Source organism: Phodopus roborovskii, unplaced genomic scaffold (assembly GCF_943737965.1).
Source record: "Phodopus roborovskii unplaced genomic scaffold, PHOROB, whole genome shotgun sequence".
Taxonomy (NCBI): domain Eukaryota; kingdom Metazoa; phylum Chordata; class Mammalia; order Rodentia; family Cricetidae; genus Phodopus; species Phodopus roborovskii.
Window position 1 is genome coordinate 20041609 of NW_026126547.1, and position 8009 is coordinate 20049617.

Sequence of the window (8009 nt, forward strand, 5' to 3'; positions counted from 1 at the left end):
TATTTGGTTCTGCACCGTACTTTTTAATTGAATTATTTGGTGCTTTGGTGAATAGCTGCTTGAATTCTTTGTATATTTTGGAGATCAGCGCTCTGTCACATGTGGAGTTGGCAAATATCTGGCCATTCTGTTAGCTGCTGTTTTATCTTGCTAACTGTGTTCTTTACCTCCCAGAAGCTTTTTAATTTCAGGAGGTCCCATTTATTAATTTTTGATCTTAATGTCTGTGGTACTGGTGTTACTTTCAGGAAGCAGTATTCTGTACCAATTAATTCAAGGGTACCTCCCACTTTCTCTTCTAAGAGGTTTAGGGTGGCTGGATTTATGTTGTGGATCCATTTGGACTTACGTTTTGTGAATGGCAGTCAATATGGATCTTTCCGCAGTCTTGTACACACCAGCATACACTTTTGCCAGCACCATTGGTTGGAGATACTATCTTTTTTCCATTGTATAGTTTTGGCTTCATTGTCAAAAATCAGGTGTTCTTAGATGTGTGGGTTAATATCAGTGTTTTCAACTCAATTCCATTATTCTGCCTGTCTATTTTTGTTCAATACCAACTGTTTTTAGGACTGTAACAGAGCTTGATGATGCGTATTCTACAGGGGACTTTTAGCTATCCTGGATCTTTTCTTTTTCCACATAAAGTTGAGCATTGCCCTTTCAAGTTTGTTGAAGAATTGTGCTGGCATTTTGATAGTGATTGCATTAAATCTGTAGATTGTTTTTGGCAAGATTGGCATTTTTACTAGGTTGATCCTACCTATCCAAGAGCATGGGAGATCTTTACCTTTACTGGAGTCTACTTTAATTTTTTTTCTTTAAAGACACAAAGTTCTTATATTATAGTTCTTTCACTTGTTTTGTTAACAGTATCCCAAGATATTTTATGTTGTTTGTGTATATTGTAATGGGTGAGGTTTCTCTGGTTTCATTCTCAGCCCCTTTATAGTTATTATACTAGGGATACTGATTTATTTTGAGATAATCTTATATCCTACCATTTTGCTGAATGTGCAATCAGCTGTAGGAGTCCCCTGGTATAAGTTTTTGAATCACTTATGTAAACTATCATATCATCTGCAAATAGTTATTATTTGACTTTTTCCTTTCCAATTTGTATCACCTTGATCTCCTTTTTGTTTTCTTATTGCTCTAGCTAATATTTCAGGTACAATATTGAAGAGATATGGAGAGAGTAGGCAGCCTCGTCTTCTTCCTGGTTTTAGTAGAATCACATTGGGTTTCTCCCCATTTAGTTTGATTTTGGCAGTTGTTTGCTGTGCATTGCTTTTATTATGTTTAGGTGTGTTCCTGTTATCCCTGATCTCTCCAAGATCTTTATCATGAAGGGCTGTTGGGTTTTGTCAAAGGTATTTTCAGGATCTAGTGAGAAGATCATATGATAATTCTTTTTCAGTTTGATTATATGGAGGATTACATTGATAGATTTTTGTATGTTGAACCATCTCTGTATCCCTGGTATGAAGCCTTGATCATGGTGGATGATTTTTCTGATGTGCAGTTGGATTTGGTTTGCATCAATGTTCATGAGGGATATTTCTTAGTGTGTCTTTGTGTGGTTTGGTTAACAAGGAAATTGTAGCCTTTTAAAAAGAGTTGGGCAATGAGCCTTCTGTTTCTAATGTGTGGAACACTTTGAAGAGTATTGGTATCAGCTGTTATTTGAATTTCTGGTAGAATTCTGCATGGGATTTTTTTGGTAGAGAGACTTTTGATGACTGTTTTTCTTTTTTATTAGAGTTTATAAGTCTGTTTAAATTGCTTATCTGTTGTTGATTTAGTTTTGGTAAGTAATATTATCCAGAAAAATGTTCATGACTGTTAAATACTATTTTATACTTTCTGCATACTTGGTTTCTTTTCTTTTCATCCCCCTCCCATCCCATCCCTCCAATTACCTTCCAGTAGGCATCATCAAAATCTGTCAAGATATTTGGAGTAGGGAGTAGTCCTCCCTCCTACCTCTATGGTAAGGGAGTATCCCTCCATGGGGAATGTGCTCCCAAAGTCCTTTTGTGCACCAGGGATGCATCCTGGTTCCACTGTCAGAGATCCCTTAGACTGCCTAGGCTTTCTAACTGAGACCCACTGTGGGTCTCAGTTGGTCCAATGCTATATTCCCAGATATTAGTCTGAAGGTCCATTAGCTCCCCCTTGTTCAGGTCAGCTCTCTCTGTGGGTTTCTGTAGCCCAGTCTTGAACACTTCCTTATCACTCTTTACTCTCTGCATCTGGATTCCAAGAGTTCAGCTCTGTGTTTTGCTGTGGGTATTTCCTTCTGTTTCCATCAGCTACTAGATGAGGGCTCTGTGATGGCAAATAAGTTAGTTGTCAATCTCATTATAATGGAAGGGTATTTAAGGTAGCCTTTCTACTTTTGCTCAGATTGTTATTTGGTGTTATCCTTGTAGGTCTTTGAACATTTCTCTAGAGTCAGTTTTCTCTTCAATCTTAGAATGTCTCTCTCTTATGGTATCTCTCTTTTTCCCACTCATCTATTCATCCCCAGACTCAACCTTCATAGTCCCACATGTTGTCCTCTCCTCCACTCTCTCTCTCATAATTCCCTCTCCACTCACTGCCCCCTTACTCACTTCCAGTATCCTCAGAAGATCTTGTTCCTTTCCTCTTCTATGAGGGACCTTATTTGAATCTCTTAGGTTCCTCCTTGTATCCCAGTTTCTCTGGCAGTGTGAATTATAAGTTGGTGTTTCTTTGCTCTGGGTCTAAAATCCATATATGAGTGAGTTCATATCATGTTCCTCTTTTGGTGACTGGGTTACCTACTCAGGATGTGTTCTTCAAGTTCCATCCATTTATGGAGTACAGATTTTCAAAGTATGACCTGAAGATGCTCCGTTTTTACACAGTTTCTTTTGTTATGACCCCATTTTCATTTTATTTTATTACTTTGCATGTTCTCTGTGTGCCGTTTTGGTAATTTTGATAAACATTTGTCTATCTTGTTAATATTTAAAGAACCAACTCTTTGTTACATGGATTATTTGTACTGTGTTTTCCTAGTTTCCAACTTACTGATTTTAGCCCTCAATTTGATTAATTCCTGATGTCTACTCCTCTAGAGTGAGTTTGCCTCTTTTTTTCTTCTGGAGTTTTCAGAATTCTCTAATGTAACATTTCTCCTGTATCTTCATGTGGGCACTTAGTGTTATGAACTTTCCCCTTAATACTGCTTCAAAAGTATCCCATAAGTTTGGATATGTTTTATCTTAATTCTCATTGAATTCTAGGGACTCTTTCATTTCTTTCCTTATTTCTTTCTTAACCCAGGAATTGTTAGATTGCACATTGTTCAATTTCCATGAGTTTGTAGGGTTTCTGCCAACTAAGTTATTGTTGAATTCTAACTCTAAAGCATGGTGGTCTGATAAGATACAGGGTGTTATTCCAATATTTTTGTACCTATTAAGGTTTTCTATATTCCTGAGTATGTGGTCGAATTTAGATGTGGTTCCATGTGGCACTGAGAAGAAGGTATATTCTTTTGTGTTTGCATGGAATCTTCTATAAATGTCTGTTAAACCCAATTGGGTCATAACTTCTGTTAGTTCTTCTGTTTGTTTGTTTTGTCTGGTGGACCAATCTAGTGGGATATTGAAATATCCCACTTTAAGTGTTGAGGTTTAGTGTGTGATTTGAGTTGGTGGTTGTATTGTGAGTGGACTTCCCATTTTTTTTTCTTTTGGCTGTTGGTAAAGTGGGTTTATATATTGCCTATGTTTTCATGGGCATAGTTAACTTCCTTGGGTGGAGTTTACCTTCTAGAACCATCTGTAGGGCTGGATTGGGTGATATGTATTATTTAAATCTGGATTTGTCATGGACTATCTTGGTTTCTCCATATACAGTCTATGCCCAGAAAGTCAGGGTTGGCATCCATGGTCTCTAAGTGTTGGAATAATATCTATCCAGAAACTTTCAGCCTTCAGAGTTTCCATGGAGAAGTCCTATGTAATTCTGATAGGTTTGCCTTTATATGTTACCTGGTCTTTTTCCTTTGCTGCTGTTAATATTCTTTATTTATTCTGCATGTTTGATGTTTTGATTATTATGTGGTGAGGGTACTTTTTCTGTGGTCCACCCTATCTAGTGTTCTGTAAGCTTCTTGTACTTTCATTAGCATGTTTTTCTTTTGGTTGGGAAAGTTTTATTCTATGACTTTGTTGAATATATTTTCTGAACCTTTGAGTTGGGTTTCTTTACCGTCTTCTATACTTACTTCTGTTCTTTGCTTTGGCCTTTTCATGGTGTCCCATATTTCCTAGATATTTTGTGTCAGGGGTTTTTTGGATTTAAGATTTTCTTTGGTCGATGAATCTATTTCTCCTAGTGTATCTTCTGCTCCTGAGATTCTCTCTTCCAGCTCTTGTATTCAATTGGTTATGCTTGCATCTGTAGTTCCTACCTAACTTTTTTTATTCCCATCTTTCCCTCAGGCTGTGGGGTTTTTTTGTTTGTTTGTTTGTTTTGTTTTGTTTTTGTCTCTATTTCAGCTTTCATACTTTTCATTGTTTGAATTTTTTCTTGAAATTTATGGTTTGTCTTTTCCTCCATTTCTTGAATTTTTTGTTTTTCTTACAATTTGTTTTTAGTTTTGTTTTGTTTTTGGGGGGGTTTGTTGTTGTTGTTTAAGACAGGGTTTCTCTATATTGCTTTGGAACCTGTCCTGGAACTGGCTCTGTAGATCATACTGGACTCAACTCACAGAGATTTGCCTGCCTCTGCTTCCTGAGTGCTGGGATAAATGATGTGTGCTACCAATGCCTGGATTCTTCCATTTTCTTAATGGATTTTATCATTACCTCCTGGAGAGACTCTATCATTGTCATAAAGTTGTTGTTAGGGTTGTTCTCTTCTGCTTCATCTGTGTTGTAATGTTCAGGTCTTGCTAGTGTGGAGTCCCTAGACTCTGGTGATGTCATATTGGTGTTTCTATTGTTTACTGGGTTATTATACTATAGTCTACACATCCCTTCTAGTGTGCACTTGTGGTGTCTCTCCCTCTCCTGATGATTATGAGACCAAGGTTCTCTTCTGGTTTATGCAAGCAGATACAATACGCTGATGGCTCTCCTCTTCCAGTGGGTAAAGACAGAACTAGGGCGCTGGCAGACTCTAGATGGGCTGGTCTTCTGGGATGGGTTACCCCATGCACAGACCCAGTGACTTTAGTACTTCCTTTAGTACAACCATGATTTTCTCAAGCATTATTTCTCATCATTCTTGCTTTCTATCAAGTCTGGAGGAAAGCAGACTTTTAACTGTGGAAGTGTTCATGGTATAGGCAGGGCATCCCTGATGTCCATTGATTGAAAAGCAGGTTCTTATGTCTGGTTCCTTCTTACTTACCAAGAAATTCATCTTAACATAATCAGAGAGGAGGCTACAGTCTATTGAGGTTTAATAAGGATCAGGATAAACAAATAGGCCTAGACAGATGAACACCAGTAGGTTGCATTGGATGCTCTCCTCTCCGCATCCCGTCACCGAGAGAGTCCCCAGCTCCTCCTCAGAACTAGTTCCACAGGTCACTTCCGTCCCTGGCTCCACACCCCAATAGGCATGGTTAGTGCCACAGAAGCAGACAAAGTGAATATCTTACTACAATTCCCCTTTTAGTCTAAAGAAAATATTTAGGCTTGATATAAAACTATAAACAAAACAGTTAATAACAAGTGTGCTCTAAGAAAAGGAAAATCAAGAACAAAATGACCTACATATATAGTCCTAGAGTGAAGGGATAATGGAGTTTACAAAAGAGTTGTCCTAAGCTGGAAAGCTTATGTCTAATACCTAATATATCTAACTCAGAAGAGAGAATAATAGTTGTTATAGCTTAATCTTCAACCTCATCAAGACCTGAGAATGAAAATAACAATACTAGGGTTGACAGGAAGTGCTGATGGGCAACTTCCAAAAGGTGCAGCTACCTGGCTGCAGTCACCCAAGGTCTCATAGCAATGTTGGTACACCCAGTTTTGGCTAAGACCAAGAGTACTTGACAGACCACAACACAAGCAGGGATATAGAAAGGCTGTCTTACCCTGATGTGGCAAGGCTCAGCAGTCTTCTATATTTGTCTCCTACAAGTAAATATGACCACATGTCCAAATCAGTGGTCAAGGTGGGGGCAGTTCTTTGCCCCAGAGGCCATTAGCTGAAGTGAGGATGGACTCCAGAAGAAGTGACAACAGTGTCCAACATATTTTCAGGAAAGTCCACGGTGCTGTCATGAGTAACAGTGTCTCATGTCAACAGAGAACTAATATTAAAACATTTAAATGCCATCTTCTACCTGTCTATGAAGTGACTGAAGATTAAGCATCTATGTCTGACTAATCTCATAGGTAAAGGAAACATGAGTGAGGATGATCTGTACTACTCAGGAACTTAGCTAAAAAAACTGATTGAAACTTCCTTGAGTAAAGCAGAGATAAATACCTAAGCAATATAACTATGTACTTATATATACATTTAAATCACTAAAACAGAGGTAGAGTAGAAATGTCTAGTAGAAATGTCTAGATCAGAGGTAGAACTATAAAGGGCAGTATGATAAAAATATTCTAAATTGTATCAATATACAAAATTGTAGTGAGATAATTCTGTGGCACTGACCACGCCCATTGGGGGTGGAGCCATGGGCGGAGTGACCTGTGGAAGGAGGTCCGAGGGATAACTAGGAAAGGCCCTCTTGCTGGCTTGACTCGGACAGGAGAGGATCGGGTTGAATTTCCTGGTGTTCATCTGTCTAGGTTGTAAGTTATTTTTCCCTGAATAAACATCTATTCAGCCTATTTGTTTATCCTGATTCTTATTTAACCGTGAACATAAGTAAAAGTATACATACTAAGAATATGGTAAGGATAATGTGCATAAAACATCATAAATGGAAAGAATTTACACAATATTACAAAATATACAATTCTTTTGGGAAAGGAATATAAACTTAATTTTACATGTGTTACCACAAATAAGAAGATATAACAATGTAAGCTGTATAATACTAATAGCTCACTCTTACTAAATAATTCACAAGAAGACAGGCTAATCTACCTATATCCATCTAAATCATACCTTTCCCAACCATACCCTATTCCTGTCTAAAAGATAAACATGTTATTTGGGGATGGCACAGCAGTGGGATAAGACTGGTAGGAAAAACCATACTCATAACTGTAGTCACTTTAAAAAGAGCTCTTTTGAGATTGACCTATAACTAGATCATAAGAAAAAAATAAGTGTAGAATGCTTGCCAGTTATAACAATGCACTTGCAAAATATGTGACAGAAGCAAACCCAAACCACAAGTGTGTTAAAATAGTAGTTTTCTTGTCAATTATTAAAAAGGTCAAAATTAAATTATTTATATATACATACTAATAAAATCCCTTACATCTATGTGTAATGTGAATCTCTAAGGCCCCTGCCTGTAATAGTTAGGCAATTTAGCTTCAAATATAATATATCAGTTAAAGAAAATGGCACTAGCTGGTCCTCATGGTAGTGGGGATGGTGCTGAAGCAGGGGGACCTCATATCTTGGGGCAGTAGAGTTACAAGCAAGTCTCTGTTCTATTTTTAAATAAAAGTTGAACATTTTTAATGATATCTCACAATTTTTAAAAACGTATGTTCTTCTCTGATACATTAAATCATGTCCCAGAATCCCTCCTCATCTCCCCTATCCTCCAGATCCATTACTTCTCTATTTTTCTTCAAAAAGGAAAAACAAAAGAGCAGGCCTCCAAGGAATATGTAGCAAACACTTTTATTTTCCTGATAACTGAAAGCCCCAACTCTTTCATATATTGATGAAGAATAGAATCGCATGATTATCCCTAGCTTTCCCTTCTTTGAACAAATCATCATTCTTGACAATTTTGATGACTTCTTTAGGAGCAACTGCTTTTTCCAACTCTCCTAAGTATGTGGAAGTGAAATGTACATGTTGGAGAAATG